At 42.8% G+C, this 24,267-nt stretch overlaps 1 protein-coding gene across 1 annotated transcript in view; it reads left to right on the top strand.

The window, feature by feature from the left end:
• The window catches only part of LOC125740345 (polymeric immunoglobulin receptor-like), a 65,482-nt gene that overhangs the window by 26,828 nt on the left and 14,387 nt on the right, over positions 1–24,267 (top strand). The gene's annotated exons all lie outside the window — the stretch shown is intronic.

The raw sequence follows: 24,267 nt of genomic DNA, 5'->3' as shown, positions 1-24,267 counted from the left end.
TAATGGGGGGAGCACGGACACAACAGAGGGGGAAGTACCCCCCCCCCCCCAGGAAGTAGAAGCGGAGGGTGAGGACAGCTCACTTAATTATCAAAATAATTTTGTCAGTGGTGCTTTGGGGCAGCATGTGGCTCAGTGGGCTAAGCCTGTGTCCTTGTAATCAGAAGGTCGCAGGTTTGAACCCAGCCTCTGTGGGTCCTTGAGCAAGACTCTTAACGACCAGCCCTTTGCAATTCGGATCAATAAAGTATCAATTAAAGATTAATTAATTGTACTTTGTCTCTCTCGCTGACAGTTTCTTGCTGATGTAGAGCCCTGGGCACTGCTCTTCCTCCTGCTCTTCCTCCCCCCCTGCCCCCAGACACCCTCCCTCCCCCAGTGGCACACACCCCATGGCAGTGCTGCTGGCCTCCTCAGCACATGCAGGGCTGCTCTTATAGAGCCACACATGCCACAGCCAGTCACTGCTGTAAAGGTCGACGTTGGTCAGGTGGGCTGTGGTCTGTCAGTAGGTGACACAGAAGACAGCAGAACTCGTATCAGCCAATCAGAGAGGAGAAAGTGGATTTTTCATTGGACTCCTCAATCACAGATAGAGACAGAGAAACAATGCAGATTAGGAGAATCAGGAAGTGAGTGTCAGTCTCCACAGATCTGAGGTCAGTGAGACACACATAAGGGTCCTCTGATGCTCCTCTTCATCCTCTGATGGGCCTCCAGGTGAGAATCACTTACTTCAGGATGCTTATTTCTTCACTTCGTGTTTATAATGACTAACAGCAGATATCCCAGGAAAATGTATAAATTCATTATAATTTGACAGCATGTAGTTCAGCCCTTAACTGTGTATGAGCCCTTCAATGGACGGACATCATATGGATTAATGTCGGGTAGGAGGTTATATTCAGAGTACAGGCAGTCGTCAGGTTACAAACCAGATCGGTTCCCAAAGTCAGTCTTTAAGGTGAATTTGTAGGAAAGTCAGAAAAGTAAATGCAGTACATGATAATAATTATCATTATTATTACTGCTATACAGTAAAAAACAAACATACAGTACTGTACTTCCAGCCAGCAAGCCGCTGAAGCCGTGCAATGATTTCAGGAGCGTCACTAATGGCGCGTCTGTTTGTTATTACAAACCATTGCATTTAGCCCAAATTTTTTATATAAAAGGCTTCATGGCAGTCCGATCGTAAGTATGAGCTGTCCGTAAGTCGGCCTCCTTAACTCGGGGACTGCCTGTAAAGACATCTGGGCTGACTGACTGATTTTAGAATTGATTGCAATCTTTTATTTGTCCACTATGTGGTAGCAGTACACAGAAATGTTCTAATTCTATCATTACAGCTGCATGAAGGACTGACAAAGTCTGTAGATATACTGACATATTGCAGTACCACCATATCTGTACCCGTAATCAAAACAGTGACAGTGAGAAAATCATTTGTGTTTTTATACACTGACACACATTTTTACAATGTGGTCTTATGGACAACATTGACTGCCATATATTACTAATACCCCTATCAGTGTGTGAACTTTTATATGTAATACAATTTATGAATGTCATGATGAACCAAACAGGACTTAAAGCTGGAGGATAAAAAGCAACAAAGAAAATCAAATAATTTTTAAAATGTTTATTGTTTTACACAAGTAGCAAAGGTGTTCATAAATAAAATATGTTGGCCTATAAAAACAAAAATACACAAGAGACAAAATGAAAAGTAAACAAACAGCAGGACATGACAAACTTTCTGTGGTCAATCATTTCTTTAAGAAATCGGTATGGGCACAGAACCTGCTCAGTATTTGGAGGGGAGCGTCTGTAAAAGCACAAAAAAGGAACATGTTTGAACTACAGCACAGCTCCATCACTCCTCTGTCTTAAAAAAAAAAACCAATAAGCATCTTCCAGCTTGAACTTCCATTTTAATATGCCTTTAGTGTTAATGTCGTGTGAGCAGATTGAGTGACGGTCTGTGCAAGGGGTTTCAAACCCACATGAGAAACTTGAAACATTACAAGCTAACGTTAGCTGGTTCACCGGAGAAGCTCTGCAATAAGGGGAAATGTGTCTAATTTACGTCGTTTAAGCTACTATTAACCAAGTTAGGTACCAGATACCAGGTGGCCCGAGTTCGACTCCCGGTATGGGAATTGTACTTATCGTTGTCTGCAGCCTTGTAACTAATCGTGTCCCTGTGCTAAGGCAGCAAAAATGCTCTTCCTGGGAAGTCTAATAATCTTGCTGGAAATACTGACCAGTCATTACATACAACTCAGGTGGACCTCTCACTTGGCTGTCACCTTACACGTAATTTTGCCACACTTTGGTGTCACAATATTTATTACATTTTTAGTATTTTTAAGCCAAGCTAAAGAAAAATCTCAGCGCCGATTCCCTCCAGTGGTAGGTTGTGGTGCCGTGCCAGGTTACCCCTGAAAAACACTGTCCCCGGCAATTCAGATCAGACACACAAAATGAAATGAATTACTTGAGAAAATGAACTTTTACCATAGAATGACTTTTGTTGGTTACGAAATGCAATTTGTACAGAAAAAAATATCTTACCCGTGGTGAAACAGCCAAAAAGAAAACACCAAGAATATGAGAGATTTTGCTCAAATTTAGCAGTTTTTCGGCCATAAATGTGTGCATTGTCTAGGATGCTGGATGCGAAGCCAAAAACGTCACCGATGCGAAGGGAATGTCCGTGCTGTAACACCAGCATGTCAGCGGGGCAGGCGGGTCCTTGTTTCACTGGCCAACCACACGGGGCCAGTCGCCTCGCTTGGCCAATCGGTCGAGACCGTTGTAAAACATTTAGTTGAAACACTTCTTCAACTGGCCAATAGGGGGGTGAAACATTTGTTGCACTAAAGCCGAAAGGAGGCTGGCAAAAGGAACATAGATGACAGAGAGATTTGGGAAGCATTCCGTATTTTCAGACTGTAGCATATACTTTTAGTTGATTTTCCATCCGTCATTCTCAAAAACATTATTGTTACTTAAAAAGATTAAATTTCTTGTGACATTATTTGATAGTGAGAGGAAGAATCTGTTTTTAAGAAATACTTGAAAGTCATCTGAAGTGTGAAATCGACACAAGAAAGATCTGGATGCAAATGCGTTTAATCCTTTTCTCTTTGTGTCACTTGTTGAGCCCCGCACTGGACAGAACTGGGACAGTGCAGAGATTATGATAAGGCATATTTGCAAAGTGTTTTCAATTTTCCAAGTCCTTCACAGATTTTGTTTTAGTTGACTTTCTATTGATTGTTTTTATATTAATGATTTCGGTTATACCTTGAAGATAAGTCTTACTCCTAGTACGGTTTCCTTCTATTTCAGTGATGTGTGCATCATAATTATGACAGGGATAGGACATGAGTCTAATTTTTCCTGAATCGGTCAGAAATTATCAATATATTGCAAAGCATGTTTAGAGAAATCACTGCTAAATATGGTCTTTGAGGAAATCAAGCATTTGTAGTCAATTATGTAATAAGAGAGACAGGGGAAGTAGGGGGGGATTCCATGAAGCAGGTGTTCTCAGTTAGCTGGATTTACTTAATATGTGCATGTGTACAGCAGAGGGACATGCGTGTGTGCAGCACAGGGACATGCGTGTGTGCAGCAGAGGGACATGCGTGTGTGCAGCACAGGGACATGCGTGTGTGTGCAGCACAGGGACATGTGTGTGTGCAGAACAGGGACATGCGTGTGTGCAGCACAGGGACATGCGTGTGTGCAGCACAGGGACATGCGTGTGTGCAGAACAGGGACATGCGTGTGTGCAGAACAGGGACATGCGTGTGTGCAGCACAGGGACATGTGTGTGTGCAGAACAGGGACATGCGTGTGTACAGCACAGGAGTATCTTCATGTTGTTCAAATTTTATATTCGTTACTAGAACAGCCAGAATCAGAGATAAAAAATACATTTCTATTCGCCACATGCTGTATTAGTGTTACTGCACTAGCTAGGATCTTAATCATTCAGGAGTTGGATTAAACCATTACAGACCTGTTACATCAGTAAAAAAATACAAATTTATGTTTTCATAGGTATTCAAGATAATTTCATTAATCGTCTCGCTTGTGATAAGCAACAAAATGCCGACTACAGGTCACTCAGTTATTCAAAATGATCTAAGTTACAGGTTATTTAGTTATAGGCCCACCTCACCTCCGATGGATCAGTCAACGATAGGGTTTCAGCACGTGCAATGCGCGTCCACGCGAATCAACTCGGGGCCGGAATAAAATAAGGTGGTGTGGGGACAGTATGATCGGCGCACCCTGAATGGCAAGGCTTTTTCAGCTAACCATCTTCTAAACACGGGGACCAGCAGCTCCTTAAACAAGAAAACAAACGTTAACAGTATAACAGGCTCCACCTTGTTTTAAACTTTTGCTGCACAACATCTTCATGGCGCCAGGGAGGATATGCGGGGGGGTATGCGGGGAATTACTTCTAACACTTCGGATACAAAGCCAGGGATGGAATTAATCGGAAAAACTACTATTAAAACAAGGTAAGCCAGCTTTTTATGCTTTAATTTTGCTGTTTTAGACACTTAATTGGTGGTGGCGTTGAGAAGGCTGGTGACGTGTCGCCGTCGTTCAGCCGATCAAAACAAGATTTATATCAATTTTCCAAAGGGTCCGAGCTTATAAAATATAAAATAATGTGTTTGACTGCGAACACAGCAGCAGTCTTCACACTGCTTTTAATAAGGGAATGTCACGTTGACATCTGTCAGCCCTAGTTTGTTAACAACTCGAGTTTGTTTATCCGTGTAAGTAAGAAACAGTTTTGGGTTTGGCTGGCATCTCCTAACTATCTGGATTATACCTAGACTATGTTTGGGCATTTTTGTGCAAGTGTTTTAAGCGTTTTATTTCACGAAGGCCCGATCGTTTGTTCTATTCCCATATATGGGGCCCGGTGCTGGCCCTCGCCTTGAAGCACTGTTGTTATCTAAGTAGTTTCAATTTCTTTGCTCCTGGGGCTATTATTGTTGTTGCAAAATTAGTATCAAATGTGTGCGGACAGTTGTGTAATGGTATCTCAATTCGTGTGTGCGTTATTACACTTGTAAATTTGCGTACGAATCTCTAAATATCTGCTGAGATTTGCGAATGTGTACAATAATCTGCGAATGTGTATTCAGAATCCGCGCAGTCAGATTTGTAATAGTGGATGCGATTGGGTATCAGTTGTTTGCTCTTTGTTTTTTTTCTTTCCTTCGGGTTTGTAAACATGTAAAAAAACTCTGAATGTGTAATTAGTACGTTTTTCTCTGAACAAAATGCGTGAGAAGGTGACGAAAATGGCCGCTTTGGTTCTATATACCCCAGTTTAGGGTAAACTAAACAGACAAATCTTCACATGCATTTCGATCAAAAATCCCGTGTGAAACGGCAGTTAATCAAGAGGACCGCCTGAATGATATCTGATGACTTATCTGTATTTTCAGCAGTGTTAATTTTGTTGACGAAAAATATTCGCCATGGTTATCATCAACGACCTTTATTTTCAGAATAAAAAGAGAGGATAACTAAATAAAAATTATTTCGCGAGGCCTAAGACTGTGACGAAGGGTATTGACACTTTCGTCAACGAATAAAAACGAGACGAAAATGTTTGCCGGAGACGAGATATACAATCAGAACTAATGTAGTTCGCATACAGGGATATTCAACTAAAATTTAAAGTTAGAGAAATTTTCTAGAAGCAAAGGTCTGGAAGATCATAATGTCTAACTATTTAGTATGACATATATTTAAATAACCTATTAGTTGTATGAACACTGCATCTAATCAATAACTGACTGGCAAATCAAATTAATTCGGTACAATTCAAAAAGTTTTCGACAATATTTGTCATGTGACGTAGAACTGAACATATATGCATAAAGTTTTCTCATTTACTAAATAAAAGTAGGGCTGCATTTCATCCATCCATCCATCCATCCATTTTCCAAACCGCTCATCCTATCGGGTCGCGGGGGGTCCGGAGCCTATCCCGGAAGCAATGGGCACGAGGCAGGGAACAACCCAGGATGGGGGGCCAGCCCATCGCAGGGCACACTCACACACCATTCACTCACACATGCACACCTATGGGCAATTTAGCAAATCCAATTAGCCTCAGCATGTTTTTGGACTGTGGGGGGAAACCGGAGTACCCAGAGGAAACCCCACAACGACATGGGGAGAACATGCAAACTCCACATGCATGTGACCCAGGCGGAGACTCGAACCCGGGTCTCAGAGGTGTGAGGTAACAGTGCTAACCACTGCACCACCATGCCACCCCGGCTGCATTTTAAAATAAGAAAAAATAAATAAAACGTGGAAATTGTACATGTTTGAATAAAGTGCTTCACTTAAGCCGTAAAACCCTAATACCGTTGTGTTTGTGTCATATATGTTAGTGTTCATGGAATTAAGTATTGGTTTCGATAACCCAACAACGGTAATACAATTACAGTCTCGCTTTAATATAAATACAAACTTATCACTTCGATCGCTATTAGAGTAGGATATTATTTCGAAAAGATATCAAACGTGACATGTTTTTCTCATATTAGCTTTATATTTGTCAGAGTAACAACGCAAACGGAATGACGAGCTGTTTCAGGCAAAAACAGCAGATTTTACTTTTTATTCCAAATAAAACGTGGGGTTACCAACTTCAACCAGGTGGCTGGAGTGAGGTTTTCAGTTCGAGTTGTCTGCACACAAATGTAACAGTTCTTACCTTGTAAATAGTCTGTTTCTGTATTTAAACGTGGAAATTCCCATTTGACGTAGCCAATTTTTGGTTTATAAAGGAACATTACCGGTTAGCCGTAAGATTTCCTGCGTGAATCTGAATGCGTGAGTGTAATGCCAGATGCTTGAGATTTGGCAACCCTGAAAACGTAAATTTTTTATTTCACCTGAGTTGATTTATATAACAAATAACATCACTTTATACAGTTGTTAAAAAGCAGAAACTTCAACGAACATGAAAGCACCAATAAACTACGTCTTCAAATATCCATCCATTTTCCAAACCGCTTGTCTTACTTGGTCGCGGGGGTCCGGAGCCTATCCCGGAAGCAATGGGCACGAGGCAGAGAACAACCCTGGATAGAGGGCCAGCCCATCGCAGGGCACACCCACACACCATTCACACACACGCATGCGCACCCACGGGCAATTTAGAAACTCCAATTAGCCACGGAAACCCCAAGACGACATGGGGAGAACGTGCAAATTCCACACACATGCGACCCAGGAGGACACGAACCCGGGTCCCAGAGGTGTGAGGCAACACTGCTAACCACCATGCCGCCTCCATCTTCAAATATTTATTTAAATATTTCTGTTTTAATATTCAGAGAGAACAGGCCTGGTGGCATTATAGCCTACGCATTTTGAAGTGATTTAATTTTGCACTAATGGCACTAGAGATTTTACAGTTTTCAGTTTCCGGGGTAAACAAACACAAGTTTGTGTTTCAAATAGGAGAGAAATCTGTGTATTTGTTTACTGCACAGTCAGACCTTAATACCATCCGTTAACATTGCTTTCATTTCATCTTGGTGAATATAGTGCAACCACCCATCCATTTTCCAAACCGCTTATCCTAATGGGTCGCGGAGGGTCCGGAGCCTATGGTGAATATAGTGACTTTCAGAAATCGAAGTGAAACTTTAAACATTATACTTAGCACTTTTAATTTTAGACGACTAAATCAACTGAAGTTTTAGTTCACTGTAATTATGATATTTAGTCAACTAAAAGTAAAATTATGATTGAAACTAAATGAGCAAATTAGCAAAACTTTTCAGGAAGAGTTTTATGTTTTCTCATTTAAGGCATATTGGAAACTACCAGGCTGCAGACGTGAAAACCTGCCTTTGCCATACCGGGAGCGGAACCCGGCCCGCCAGGCTACAGGGATGTCTACTTTCGTCAGCTGGCTGACATGCGATTGCGGATAAATCTGCACAATGCTTTACATGCATGTAAGAGTTTTATTACCTTGTAAACAGTCTGTTGGGTTTGAAAACTGCCCCAGTGCTTTTGATGTAGCTAATTTGGGGCTTAAAGTGGAAGAATATATATTTACCATAACACTACTTGCAACAGCATGAAAGTCGGAAAGCGTGAGTGTCACGCCAAATGCGTGCAAGGTCGCCACCCTGTGGATGAATCGGGAATCGCTGGACCGTATGGAAGCTCCGCGCCTCTAAACACGTGACCCAAAGAGGAAACAATAGAAACGCCTTATCGCGCCTCCGGTCGGACGATCTTCGGCTTTAAGTCAAACAATCGTTTCACCTGTAACGACTCACCATTGGCCTGCACCGCTGAAATGTTTCAGGACTGTCCCGCGCGCGATAGGGGTGATAGGCACAATAATGCTTCAAATCAATTTGCATCAAATGGGGAAATTTAGCCAGGGTCTCTGCGATGAACGCAGGACCGTTGTCTGTGGTGATTTTAGATGGAATGCCCCATCGCAGAATCACCTCCTTTAGCAGACATTTAGCCACGCTCAGAGCATCAGGGCGACGGCAAGAGAATGCCTCCACCCATCTGGAAAACAGATCTACAATCACCAAGCAATACTTATATCCCCTGCACGGCGTTAGCTCAATGAAATCCATCTGCAGGTGATCGAATGGGCTTTGGGGACTCGGGGTCACTGCAGGGTTGGTTGGAATGCCCTTTCCCACACTGAATTTCATGCACACCATACACTTCCCGGAGAATTGGGCAGCAGCTGCGGCAAACCCAGGGGCATGCCACACCCGAGTCAGCTGCCACCATCCCGACACGAGACACATGATCCAGGCTGTGAGGGACCAAGCAGTAACGTAATTAAAGAAACAGAGCTTTATTGACCCCCGAAATGCAAACAATAACAAACTCAAAACCTTAATAACTGGGCCCATAAAAGAGGCCAACAAAAACAAACATGGCATAATTTTACAAAGCAAAACAGTAACTGAAGCAAACTGACCTTTCTAGTATGGTAACATGAGGGAACATATATAGCGGTTTGGCCAAACCAATTAACACACAAAAGGGATAAAACAAATAAGCACTACATATAACTAAACAAAGCAAAACACAGCTAAACCCCAACTCCCCCCTCTTGCCATGGCAGCACATGGTTCGCTCCTACTCCAGGGGTTGTCTTTTGAGACACCTCCGCCCTCAGCCACACCTTTACGCTGAATAAAAGACCATCCCCTACAAACAAAGTAACTACAAACCAAAGAGATTAAACAATCACTGCACACAACCCTACAATATCAAAATATATATACACACACGCACTACACCTAACACCAAAGACAAAACACAACTAAAACCTATGAATTACTACTGTAAAGCAATTTAATTAGAAAATGCATACAAATACTGAACTAAGTTCTTACTGTGTGGCTGTAGCCATCACAAGGCCATGAACGGCTTTCTCCATCCCTGGATACACAGATCTCTTCATCCGCGTAGCTCACCCTCCGTTGCACCTGTTTGAATCAAAAGGAAGGTGGGCGGAGTCAGGGAAGAGGCGTTCATCCTGGCCAGGAGTCATGGCAACGAGGAGGGTAGGCGGAGTCATGACAGAGGTGCTCACCCTGGCCAGGAGCCATGGCAACGAGGAGGGTAGGCGGAGTCATGACAGAGGCGCTCACCCTGGCCAGGAGCCATGGCAACGAGGAGGGTAGGCGGAGTCATGACAGAGGCGCTCACCCTGGCCAGGAGCCATGGCAACGAGGAGGGTAGGCGGAGTCATGACAGAGGCGCTCACCCTGGCCAGGAGCCATAGCAGCAGGGGAGTTGGGTGGATCTGTGACACTCACCCTCACATCCTGTAGGACGACATTTCTGCTTTTCAGAATGAGTGTCTGTCTGAAATTATCTTCTACATCATGCTAATGATTTAGCTGCTCTATGCTCATCTGCAAGAGAAAAATGAGGATATAGCAGTTCAGAAAAAAAACTAGACTTATTTGCTTCATTTGCTTGTATTTTAAACTCTGTGAGCAGGAATGATTCACCTTAAAGACCAACAATCAATTATTTTACTATGAAATTATGTTTCTAAAATTATAAAATTCCAAATATTTATTCCTGGTAACAGCAGGACAAAAACTTTGAACCTCAAACTGTTTTCTTTTTTACAGACAACAAATACACAGAAAATGTATCACTGCACAAACAAGCTCTCTCAAAGATGATATCCTTTGATAGAATGTACAGGGGCTCACAGTTCTTCATTTCATGCTTTAACTTTTGAAGTTACCAAAAAATACCTGTGACTCACATGTATGACAGGAAACCAAGCAAGATAAAGAATTTTTAAAAATCCACTTTGGCTGCACCTGCAGTTCATTTAAGAACAATGACACATCGACAGTAAACAGTGACGGATTTTGATGTCTTACTGTCAGAAGCCCGTCTTCTGTTGGTCTTGCTGTGGTTCATCAATGTCCCTCTGTGTCTTTGATGTATGCTGGAATTAGATATCTGACTCATACATCTGCCATCCCAGCACTGCTGAGTGCTGGTTTTGAATGTGGCCATAACTGTGTCTGTGTGCAGTTTGCAGGCTTCCTCTGTTCACATGGCATTTCTCCACCTTCCAGTGCCCTGCAATGGACTGACGTGCTGTTGAAGGTTTACCTCACTTTACACTGTGTGCTTCCTGCATTAGGGTCTAGAATCTGTCTTGATCCGATCTAGATTCTACATAATTATTCTAATGATGAAAACAGACGAATCTTTGACGCAACAGGGGGATCAAACAAATATACTTTTCATATAAGCAAAAACATAGTATAAGTACACATCAACACTAATTCATGCATCATCTGTATTCATGCTGATATTTTAATTTCATTAATAAAGGAGTCTATCTTCCAATAGTTTTTCTGCTCAATAGACAAATAATAATAGAATGACATGCTGAAGTGATAAACTTTCAGCCTTGTGGTTTTGTCACTTCCTGTGTAAAGTGTCCACTCCCCCTTCACTCTGCCTGCTGTGTGTGAGAATAGAAACGACAGAGACAGTGAAGGTAGAGAGGATGAGGAAGTGAGTGTCAGTCTCCACAGATCTGGGCTCAGTGACACACACACATGGATCCTCTGATGCTCCTGTTTCTTCTCATTGCTGTCTCTCATTACAGTGGAACTGAGTAGAGATCTCTCTCCTGCTCCTCCCCACACTCTCAGCTACAGGTTGGAGATGATGATGGAGATCTGTTGCTAGTTACATGATGATGTAATTGATGTGTTCTTGGAAATAATGAATACTTTTTCAATTTTAACAAATTTCACATTTTTGCATACAGTGGTTATCACGATGAATCACTTATATGGATCAAATACTTGGGACAGATTAATTCTTGTACAAATATTGTTTTGATAATTTGTCTGTCGTAATCAAGTAGTCAGCTTTCACTGTTCATTTTGGGTCTTTTTTCCTGCAGTAGTTATTTTCTTTGTTTACTTTACTTTGATCATCCTACTTTGCCCTGTGGTAACCCATCTGCTTCTGGCTAGCTACTTGAGGCTAGCACAGAAAACAAGACTGGAAAAAGAAAGTCATTTTCTTTCAATAACAAATATAGAATAATCAAAACTTATGATAAACCACCAAAAACAAGGCCACGGAGATGCAGCAGCAAAACTACAGTGAGCGGTTTGAAACAATGTAACATTCTGAAATTTGTGCTGTGTGTTGCGTCGGGGCAGGCAAGCAGGCAATGGAAGCCTTATTGACGAGAGACAGACTCAGGACAGGGAGCATGAGAACGTCAATGACAGACCTAGGGGAGACAGCCTAGCACACAGACTAAATACACAGAACTAAAGGGACGGAAACGCAGAACGGCTGAGAACAATCAGGAATTCACACGAGGATGATAAGGGGGTGTGGCATACAGGAGTATCGTACGAGCAGGTCATGACACTGTGTAAAAAAATTCTATTGAATTGAATATTTTTGAGGGGCGGCATGGTGGTGCAGTGGTTAGCACTGTTGCCTCACACCTCTGGGACCTGGGTTTGAGTCTCCGCCTGGATCACATGTGTGTGGAGTTTGCATGTTCTCCCCATGTCGTCATGGGGTTTCCTCCGGGTACTCCGGTTTCCCCCCACAGTCCAAAAACATGCTGAGGCTAATTGGAGTCGCTAAATTGCCCATAGGTGTGCGTGTGTGAGTGAATGGTGTGTGGGTGTGCCCTGCGATGGGCTGGCCCCCCATCCTGGGTTGTTCCCTGCCTCGTGCCCATTGCTTCCAGGATAGGCTCCGGACCCCCCGCGACCCAATAGGATAAGCGGTTTGGAAAATGGATGGATGGATGGATGGCTGAATATTTATGTACAGTATTATGCTGTATTATAGCATATTCAAATTATGCACAGTTCAGTAATTTAATTTGTACGTTACAGTAATTCGAAAAGCGTTTGAAAGAGCTGTACTGTATTTTGACATCAATAAAATTGTCAATAAAATTCAGTGAATAGCGACTGTACAGCGTCAGTTTTATTACCTTATATTCATGTAAAAATATACAAATCTCAATTAGATGATAATCTTCTTAAGACATAAAGAGAAAACATGTGTTATAATGATAATCCGCTTACAGTATAGTGATCAATTTCGCCCAGAGAGACGTGATCACTATAGGCGGCTTCCACTGTAATTCCAAAAGAAATTATCTTTGTGAAGTGTTTGCAAACTATTTCTTGAACAGTGATATTTAAGACATGACCAATTTATCATGAATCGATTTATTGATATTGTGTAGTATAACATTTATATATTCTGTGTGACGTTGTCATGTCTTCCTTTTAGTGATCAAGCAGTATAAATACTCTGTTAGTGCTCATAAAATGCCCTTGTCTTTTGTACCCTGTGATTTCTGTGAGGGTGACAACTGATCTGACTGGGGTCATTTCAGTTTGCATGGTCTCCCTGTGGTTACGTTGGTTTCCTCTCAGTTCTCTGGTTTCCTCCCACAGTCCAAAGACACGTGGTTCAGGTGAATTGGTGCCTCTAAAAGTGCCCACAGTGAGTGTGTGTGAGTGTTTGCTCTGTGAGAGACTGGCATCCTGTCCTGGGTGTTCCCCTGCCTTGTGTCCTGTGCTGCCTCAGATCAGCTCCACGCTCCCTGTACTGTATTGACCCTTTACTGGGTAAGCATGTGGAAGATAGATGGCTGAACTAAAATATTGAACATTTTTTACATATCATTCACAAGTCAAATATCACAGAACTAGGTGTATTTATAAATACAGTCTGTGTGGTCATCACACAAAATGATGAGCCCATTCATTCACCTCCCCTGTGCCTTATTACCAGTGATTTAAGGTTCTGGTTTTCCTCTCAGGCCTTCCCACACACTCCCAAACTCAGATTCCCTATGGTTCTGATAAACAAATGTGACCCTAATCCAAGTATTACACAATCAAAAAAACAGGGTTGGGCCCGTTGGGCATCAGGGCTGGTGTGGTGCTGAGGCGCCGCCCGCCACATTGTGACACTTGGGTCCCAACTTGAGCTGACCCATCCGGGTAGGCCTGTGGAATGTCTTGTCTCTCTGACAAGATGACCATCTTCCTCTGCTGTCGGGGAAGCATTAGAAACTCTGCATTTCAGTGGTGACATTCTCTAGGGTAGCCAAATCTCTGTAGCTGGATATAACTACTTTTGGTCTGGTCGCTCTGACAGCTGCCATACTTGGAGTAGCTATTGCTGTGGCGGATCGGCTCCTCCCGATGGTGTATGATATCACCCCTTTCAACGACCATATTATGAGACTCAGGCTAAGGCAGTCCTTTGGTGTTTTGTCTGTTGTCTTAGTGTATGCTCTGACCGTGCTGAGAGATGTCTCATTGAGGGAGACATTTTACTCGCAACATTGCTCAGTGGTTGATGGGTACCCATGAGCTGATGCTCCTTTGGCCATGGGTGACTTCATTGTGAACACAGGCACTGACAGGGAAGGCTTTGAGGATTGTGTCGGTCCCCATGGGTCTGGAGAATGGGGCGACAGTGGCTCCATATTCCTTGACATTGCGAAAGGTCAGAGGCTACAGGTTGCGGAATCCTGGTTCCAATGCCCTAAGCCGCATTATTGGACTTTGTACTCCAATGCTGGTGGTGCGGCAAAGGAGATCAATCACATCCTCGAGGGCAGACCCTGGAGGATCCTGCAGGGTCTACAGAAGCATCCAGTTTGTGAACCACAGATTTGTTGTTGCTATTCTGAAGATCTGTTAGATCCAGTAGGCTAAGATCCAGTACCTACTAGGAGAATGAGGCTGGACTTGGCAAGGCTCCAAGATCAAGCTGTTCTGATGAGTTTGCATGCAGTTTGAGGAATTTGCAGACTTGGGTGCGACTGCTGACTGTAATGTGATGTGCGAGACCTTCCCTGGTAAGACTCTGAAGGTTGCTGAGGGTTTTGTTGGTGTGGCTGGTGTTTTCAGATGGAGGTATTTCACCAAGAGGAGTCATAGCGCATGATTTGGTGGCAACTCCAGTGTCTACCTGAAAAGGAGGGCTGTGAGGGCTCTAAGGGCAGATAAGTATGTGTTTGTAAGACAAATTTGTGAGCAGGTGACACATCATTTGTGGTCTAATGACCCACACCCTGCTTACAGAGGGATTGAAGTATTACATATATCTGAATCTGTTCCTCAGAGACTTGCAGTCAGGGCGGGTGATGGAACGGTCCTTACGGATGACACTGCAGTTGTGACCTGCTGGGCCGGCTACGTTGAGCAGTTGTTTAAAGCTGACCCTCCAGCTAGGATGTTGGACATCTCTGGGTCTACAGTTCTAAAAGAAGATCCTCCAATCAGCTGTGAACCACCCAGTCTCACTGAGATTGCATGGGTGGTGAATCAGCTGGGGGTGGGGAAGGCTGCAGGGATCTGTGTTGAACTTCTCCAGGCTGGTGGTAAGGCTGTCCTCCCGGCACTGCAGGCAGTCTTCGCTTCCATTTGGCAGTCAGACATCATCCTAACTGACTGGAAAACGGGACTTATAGTCCCTATCTGGAAAGGGAAGGGTGATCACCTGGATTGTGGCAACTACAGGCCGATAACACTGCTCTCACTGCCGGGTAAGGTCCTTGCTAGGATTAACAGGATTCGTGATCACTTGCTCACCTATCAGTGGCCAAAGCAGTCTAGTTTTACACCTAAGAAATCTACTATTGGCCGCATCCTTGCACTGAAAGTTCTCATTGAGTGTAAGCACGAATATCAACAGAGGTTCTTTGCAGCTTTTGGTTTAGTTTCTTAAGGCGTTCGATTCAGTTGATCGAGTTCTCCTGTGGGACATCCTGAGATTTTGCGGGATCCCCCTACAGCTTCTGGATGTCATGGCCGGCCTGTACATTGGTACAGTGAATGCTGTACAGAGTGGAGGAAGAACCTCTACATTCTTCCCAGTTGATTCTGGGGTTTGCCAGGGATGTGTTCTTGCTCCTACTCTGTTCAATGCTTGCATGGACTGGGCGTTGGGCAGGGATGTGGGGTCCAGTGGTTATGAGGCATTTGTTGGTGAAGTAAGATTTACTGCTCTTGACTTTGCTGTGCTGTGATCTTTCCGGAGTCAATGGACGCTCAGCTCGGGGCTCACCGGAGACTGAGTGAGGAGTCTGAGTTTCTGGGATTGCAGGTGTCCTGGATAAAGACCAAGATCCAGGCTTTTAATGATTTCTAAGGCACAGCCATCAATTGTGTGTTTGTCTGCAGGGGAATATCGACCTTGTCGAGAGATTTACCCGCCTCAGCAGCGACATTCATGTCTCTGGTGAATCTTCCTATAAAGTCAGCAGACGGATTAGAAAAGCATGTGGGGTCGTGAGGTTGCTGGAAAGGGGCGTGTGGCATTGCCAATATCTCTGCAAGAGGACGGGGGTTCAAGTCTTGAGAGTCCTGGTGCTCCCTGTGTTGCCCTATGGCTATAAGAGATAGACGCTATGCAGTGAGCTGAGATGAAGACTGGACTCCTTCAGTACCGTGTCTCTTCAGAGAATCCTTGGGTACCACTGATTTGACTTTGTGTCGAATGAGCGATTACTAGAGGAGCCCTGAATGAGGGACATTATCTGCATTGTGAGGAAGTTGTCAGTTACGGCACTACGGACATGTGGTGCGTTTCCTTGAGGGTGATCCGGGTCACAGGATCCTCAATGCTGTGGACCCAAGCGGCTGGACCAGGCCAAGGGGATGCCCATGCAGCACCTGGCTGCGGCAGATGGATGGTGGGACTGGACAGTGTATCTGCCTGGAGGATCGCTGGCCGGGATCCCGGGGAGTTTCGCTGTGTGGTGGGTGCAGCAACATGCTGCATCAGCGCATACTCCCCAACCTGACCTGACCTGACCTGATCGTGGTGTGGAAAATGTGAATTCAGTTGGTTGTTCTCCCTGCAGGTGCTGACAGTGTGTCCACAGGTGGATGGGTGACTGTTCGCAGTGGAAGATCTGTCACCATTCCATGTTTCTATGGTGACAGATATAAAACTCATGTGAAAAAATGGTGCAGAGGGTATAATGTGAGGTCATGTACTCCCATAGTACACACTAACTCTCCACAAGAGGGTAAAGTGTCAATCAGAGATGATCCTGACCAGCGAGTCTTCACTGTGACCATCAACAATTTGACAACTGGGGACTCTGGTTGGTTCTCATGCTTTGTAAATATCAGTGGAGGTTCAGATGTTCGAGATTGGGTTTACCTGTCAGTAACTGAAGGTAAGATGCCTGAAGGTAAAATATCTGACCAGACCTATATAAGCATGAATGCAAATGTTCATTTTATGAGTTGAAATGACTATAAATTATTTTATCTTGAATAAGTGATGGAAAAAAATAAAAAGGAATGAATCTGCCAGTGTTAAACTGCATTTTTGTAAATTAAACTCCAAATATACATATTTATCACTTATGTAATAAATAAAATCAGAGAGAAGTAACAGTACCAGTTTAAATGGGCTACATCAGGGGTCCTGCAACTTTCAGGGATAAATTTGAAGTTTTCATCCATCCATCCACCCATCCATATCCTGTAACCACTTGTCCTGTTCAGGGTCGCAGGGTATCCAGAGCCTATGAGTGCAAGGCAGGGAACAACCCAGGATGGGGCGCCAACCTGTCGCAGGGCACGCACACACAGACACACACACACACACACACACAGACCTGTACTCATATCTTTGTGGGGACCATCTATTCATATGAAGATACATTTTGCACAATATACTTACTACATCTGTATTTTTATATTCATATTGTTCCATGAAGTTTTATCACTTCCCGATTATAGTCTGTGGTGGTAGCATGTTGACTGACTGATTTTAGAATTGACTGCAGTCTTCTTTGTGTCCACTATGTGGCAGCAGTATACAGGAAATATCTTATTCTGTCACAGCTGCTGGTGTGTGTAAAAATTCACATACTCTGATAACAAGTAATTCTGCCTCCAACTGTTTGTCAGGGATCTGGGCAGGAATGAATTACATGCCGACTGTACATACAACAGAGATAGGCTCCTGGGAGAACTTTGCCAGAAGTTGAAACACGACTTTAAGAATGACACTGATACAGAAGTGGATAGTTTAGGTCCAGAGAGTAAAAATCCAGTCCTGGATTTTGTTTCAAACAACTAGTTGTGTAAAGTGCCACAGACACAGAGTACTCAGCTGGTTAGTTGAAACAAAATCTTGGTCTGGATTTTTACATTCTGGACCTGAACTATCCACTGCTGCACTGACCCCCACCTTCTTGGGGGAGGGAGTCAGTCCAGACCTGGTCCCGCCCCCCAGCTAATAGGCTCCCTGGAATCTGAAGGGTGTTCCAGCTAGACAGTGCTAAGTGATCTGAGTAATGGGGGGAGCACGGTCACAACAGAGGGGGAAGTACCCCCCCCCCCCAGGAAGTAGAAGCGGAGGGTGAGGACAGCTCACTTAATTATCAATCACTGTTTCTCAGTGGTGCTATACTTTGTCTCTCTCGCTGACAGTTTCTTGCTGATGTAGAGCCCTGGGCACTGCTCTTCCTCCTGCTCTTCCTCCCCCCCTGCCCCCAGACACCCTCCCTCCCCCAGTGGCACACACCCCATGGCAGTGCTGCTGGCCTCCTCAGCACATGCAGGGCTGCCCTTATAGGGCCACACATGCCACAGCCAGTCACTGCTGTAAAGGACGACGTTGGTCAGGTGGGCTGTGGTCTGTCAGTAGGTGACACAGAAGACAGCAGAACTCGTATCAGCCAATCAGAGAGGAGAAAGTGGGTTTTTCATTGGACTCCTCAATCACAGATAGAGACAGATAAACAATGTAGATTAGGAGAATCAGGAAGTGAGTGTCAGTCTCCACAGATCTGAGGTCAGTGAGACACACATAAGGCTCCTCTGATGCTCCTCTTCATCCTCTGATGGGCCTCCAGGTGAGAATCACTTACTTCAGGATGCTTATTTCTTCACTTCGTGTTTATAATGACTAACAGCAGATATCCCAGGAAAATGTATAAATTCATTATAATTTGACAGCATGTAGTTCAGCCCTTAACTGTGTATGAGCCCTTCAATGGACGGACATCGTATGGATTAATGTTGGGTAGGAGGTTATATTCAGAGTACAGGCAGTCGTCAGGTTACAAACCAGATCGGTTCCCAAAGTTAGTCTTTAAGGTGAATTTGTAGGAAAGTCAGAAAAGTAAATGCAGTACATGATAATTATCATTATTATTACTGCTATACAGTAAAAAACAAAAATACAGTACTGAACATCCAGCCAGCAAGCCGCTGAAGCCGTGCAATGATTTCAGGAGCGTCACTAATGGCGCGTCTGTTTGTTATTACAAACCATTGTATTTAGCCCAAATTTTTAATATAAAAGGCTTCATGGCAGTCCGATCGTAAGTATGAGCTGTCCGTAAGTCGGCCTCCTTAACTCGGGGACTGCCTGTAAAGACTTCTGGGCTGACTGACTGATTTTAGAATTGATTACAATCTTTTATTTGTCCACTATGTGGTAGCAGTACACAGAAATGTTCTAATTCTATTATTACAGCTGCATGATGGACTGACAAAGTCTGCAGATATACTGACATATTGCAGTACCACCATATCTGTACCCGTAATAAAAACAGTGACAGTGAGAAAATCATTTGTGTTTTTATACACTGACACACATTTTTACAATGTGGTCTTATGGACAACATTGACTGCCATATATTACTAATAAGGGGTGGCATGGTGGTGCAGTGGTTAGCATTGTTGCCTCATGCCTCTGGGACCCGGGTTTGAGTCTCCACCTGGGTCACGTGTGTGGAGTTTGCATGTTCTCACCATGTCGTCGTGGGGCTTCCTCTGGGTACTCCGGTTTCCCCCATGGTCCAAAAACATGCTGAGGCTAATTGGCGTTGCTAAATTGACCATGTGTGTGAGTGAATGGTGTGTGAGTGTGCCCTGCAATAGGCTGGCTCCCCATCCTGGGTTGTTCCCTGCCTTGTGCCCATGGCTTCTGGTATAGGCTCCCCGCAACCCAGTAGGATAAGCGGTTTGGAAAATGGATGGATGGATTATTAATACCCCTATGACTGTGTGAACTTTTATATGTAATACAACTTACAAATGTCATGATGTACCAAACAGGACTTAAAGATGGATGAGAAAAAGCAACAAAGAACCTCAAATAATTTTTCAAATGTTTATTGTTTTACACAAGTAGCAAAGGGGTTCATAATAAAATAAAATATGTTGGCCTATAAAAAAACAAAAATTCACAAGAGACAAAATGAAAAGCAAACAAACAGCAGGACATGACAAACTTTCTGTGGTCAATCATTTCTTTAAGAAATCGGTATGGGCACAGAACCTGCTCAGTATTTGGAGGGGAGCGTCTGTAAAAGCACAAAAAAGGAACACGTTCAGCAACGGTCTCTGCAAGGGGATTCAAACCCACACGCTTTAGCGTTCGGACACCTACAAATTGTACAAATGAGAAACTTTAAAAATTATAAGCTAACGTTAGCTGGCTCACTGGAGAAGCTCTGCAATAAGGGGAAACGTGTCTAATTTACGCCGTATAAGCTACCATTAGCTAACTAGGTAACAGCTACCATAACTCCAAAGTTTAACTGAGATGTCAAGAAAATCAGTTACTAGCATACTTGACATTGCAACATTTAGTCCGAGCCATTACAAATGTAAACCACATAATAAAATTTGAAATATACACGCCAATACGGTAAATAATAACCTTAACAACACCATATTCGCTGCAGCCTCCCGGATCCTCGTCTTCCGGGTCGTTTGCAGGGTGCGCGTGACGTCAGAGGCAGAGCGTGCAAATGACAGAGAGTGCGCGTGCTGCAGCTCGTACTGACTCGTAGCGACAAACGTAACAAATATTGCGGCAAATGAAATACTTTGGTGTACGGCAGAGGTGCAGAGTTTGCTGGAAATTTTGACGGACTACAGTATCCAGGAACAACTAGATGCAAAATACAAGAAGTCCGAGATATCTGTTAAAATACGGGGCTACCTTCTTATATGTGCAGCACGATTCAATTGTATTCGCTTAGTTGCTTACTGGATAAATCTATGAGGGCTGTGTGTCAATGCACGCAAGACAACCCCAGATAAATCGCAAAATAAGGACAATCATGAGCTCCGATATTCTGTGCAGTAGTGCTGTTCTTCAACACAAAAGACAACGCAGGAAACAGAAAAGCACAACACAGAAAGTAGCACGGTGATAACGAAAGCGTGTTCAGGCCTGAAACTTTAAGTGCAATGTGTGCGCTGATCTGAGAGGCAGTCATACCAAGTCACAGTGAGTACACCCACAGAGGCGATCCTACTGGGCCTCTTGTTTTCGTATTGATCCACAGAAATTAAAAGGACCTAATGCAGTGGCACTTTAAAAACTGTATAATAAATAATAAGGACTGAAACAAAGGCCTGAGGATAGACCCTCTGTATGCAGCACAGTCTCACCTCAAGTAACTGAAAATATGTCAGCTACTTTATACTCGTGCATAAGAGAAATATGCAGGGCTGCCAATTCTAACGTATGTGACGTGACACACGCTCTCTGACTCTCGCACTCATGCCAGAGATCTTTCTTTTTATTATTTTTTTACTTTTTTTAATTATGCATGCAAGAGATCTTAAGACAAGTCTATATTATTCCATTATGAACCTAAAATTTGCGGCATAAAAAGTGCTGTGGTAGTTTCAAACCATACTGACTACAACTAATGAAGCTACCCTGTGAGCTAAAATGATATTTTGTAAAGACCAACTATCAGTTGTTTTATGTTGCTAAAATAAGATTTCAAATATTCTTAAAATATCTGTTGCTGTAAACAACAGAACAAAGACAACATCAACAATGTTTTCCTTTTAACTGATAAGAAATACACAGAAAATGCATCAGTGGACAAACACACATCGTAAAGATTATAACCTCTGACAGTATGTACTGGCCCTCACTGTTTTCTGCAGTGTCTCTCCCTCTCAGCTCTTCATTTCACACTTTATTTTTGTATCTGCAGAAAATAGCTGTGAGTCACATGAATGACACAGGAAACCAAGCAAACTGACTTAAATTTTTTAAATATTCCCCCTGCACTTGCATGTTCGCCCCATGTCGGTGTGGGGTTTCCTCTGGGTTCTCCTGTTTCACCCCACAGTCCAAAAACATGCTGAGGTGAGTTGGAGTTACCATATTGTCTGTAGGTGTGCATGTGTGTGAATCGTGTGTTTGCCCTGCAATGGGTTGGTGCCCCATCCTGGGTTATTCCCTGCCTTATGGCCATAGCTTCCCAGATAGGCTGTGGACCCTCATGACCCTGCACAGGACAAGTGGGTATAGAAGATGGATGCATGGATGGATAATATTAATGGATATTAACTGGATACTGTCGTTCATGAAGTCTTCTTTACTCCGGCTGAAATTTTAATTTTATTACTGAAGGAGTCTATGCATTGATAGTTTATGTTCTTGAGTAACAGAAATGTTATGACTTGATGAAGCACTAGACATTCAGCCTTATGATTTTATCACTTCCTGTGTAAAGTGTCCACTCCCCCTTCACTCTGCCTGCTGTGTGTGAGACTAGAAACGACAGAGACAGTGAAGGTACAGAGGATGAGGAAGTGAGTGTCAGTCTCCACAGATCTGGGCTCAGTGACACACACACGTATGGATCCTCTGATGCTCCTGTTTCTTCTCATTGCTGGGCTCACAGGTGAGTGTCACTCATTACAGTGGAACTGAGTAGAGATCTCTCTCCTGCTCCTCCCCACACTCTCAGCTGCAGTTTGGAGATCATGATGGAGATCTGCTGCTAGTTACAATAATGTGGTCCTGGATATTTTGAATACTTTTTGATGTTTAACAAATGACACATTCTTGCATACAGTGGAAGCCACTTATTGTGATCACGGTAATATGGATCAAATGCTTGGCACAGAGCCATTCCTGTACAAATACTGTTTAGATAATTCAGTTATAGTAATCAAGCAGTCTGCTAACACTGATCATTTTGGGTCCTTTTCGACATGACGACCTATAGAAAAAATGAAATCTGAGGTAGTAATTCTTTTTTTATATATAATGTAATTTCACTTTGATCGTCCTGTAACTTTGCCTTGCGGTAACCTGCCTGCTTCCATGGACTTACATGGAAAGCTAATTGGAAATTAAAACTTTGTGATTTAGAACTGAGATGCTTCAGGAAACTAGCCATAATACCCAGCCCTAATTACTATAAATTACAAATACAAAAAGTGCAAAATGTTGAATGGTACATTTTGAAGACCAACTGCATAACATTACAAAGTACTTTTGCAAAACTGTACTGAAAACAGTCTCTTTAAAGCAGGTTGTCATCAGCATGAACAAAAATACAATAAAAAAGACATAAAAATTCTACCCTGCATATAAATGTCACTAAAGAAAAAACTACATATGCAAATCTTGCATAAAATGTTGCCAGAGAAAAGGTTTAAATTAACCAGTAGAACCTGCAACAAAAAATATAGTCTCTCATCTGTAGTGCATTTGTTACATTCATAAAGAAAAAAAAGGTCAGATAAGGATAAGTGAACTCACCATTCACTATGTAAAGTTCCTGACAAAAATTATAAAATAATGAAACTCAGTGATACAGGATGTTAAATACAGAAATAGTAGATGACAGGGTTATGTATTTATATTGTAGATTTTTTTGTCGCTGGCAGTGTTGCTGACTTGTTCATTCTAGAAGCCCGTTTTTCAAAGCAAGTGCTTTGTTGGAAAGTGTGTTTCCATCCAGTTCCATAAAAATGTTCTGGATTACCTCAAAGGTGTAGCGGAGCTCAGCAGGGTAGCTTAGGTTCAGGGCATATATCAGCCCAAACAGCATAGCGACAGCTAATGCTACATTATCAAGATCCTTCAAAACCTTGATCCCCTCAAGGATAATGCCAATATCATCTGTTTCCTCATTTGAAACATGTTCTTTTATAACATAAATACCAATAGTAGTGTCCTCAATGGTCTCGTCCATGGCTCCTCCATCCATGCACTTTAGAAGAGACAAAATATGTGATTAAGACCTAATATCAAATCCTTGGTGATTTATTTGACATTTCTTGTATTGAGAAATTCCCACCAGAAAAGTTAGAATTTTGAACATTTCATTACAAGCAAAAACCAAGGAACATTTTAATAAGAAAATGTAATATGAGAAAAAAAAATCCCCTTGTACATACCACATATTCTCGCACAAGGCTTTCAGGATCTTCACCCATATAGATACAGACCCCTTTAATGATGCACTCTCGTCCAGCATCTACATCATCACACTGAAAGGAAAGAATTTGCTTTTAAGTAGAATCATATAACAAAGACAGTTGACAACAGTCACACATATACAGTGTTTCCGCTTTTAAGTGTTTGTGTTGTCACTGATTTATTAGCTGAAATCATGTTAAAGCAGAAGCACAACCTTTTGGGTTTGAAGAATTATATTTTGAGAAGCACGTCATATGACCAAGCTTAATTTTTAATTTGTGTTTTTGTAGTTGTCAGTTTTGTACTTGAAATGTCTAATCTGACTGAAGTGGTTCATTTACATGCACTTCTAAAGGTATTCACAAGCAGTTTTAATGTAACGATTGAGTTCTGTAAACAAAACTAGACTAAACCTGAAACAAAAAAATGCTAATAATA

Source organism: Brienomyrus brachyistius, chromosome 4 (genome assembly GCF_023856365.1).
Source record: "Brienomyrus brachyistius isolate T26 chromosome 4, BBRACH_0.4, whole genome shotgun sequence".
NCBI classification, from domain to species: Eukaryota; Metazoa; Chordata; class Actinopteri; order Osteoglossiformes; family Mormyridae; genus Brienomyrus; species Brienomyrus brachyistius.
Note: the sequence above shows the minus strand (reverse complement) of the source record. Positions and strands in the feature narration are given on the sequence as shown.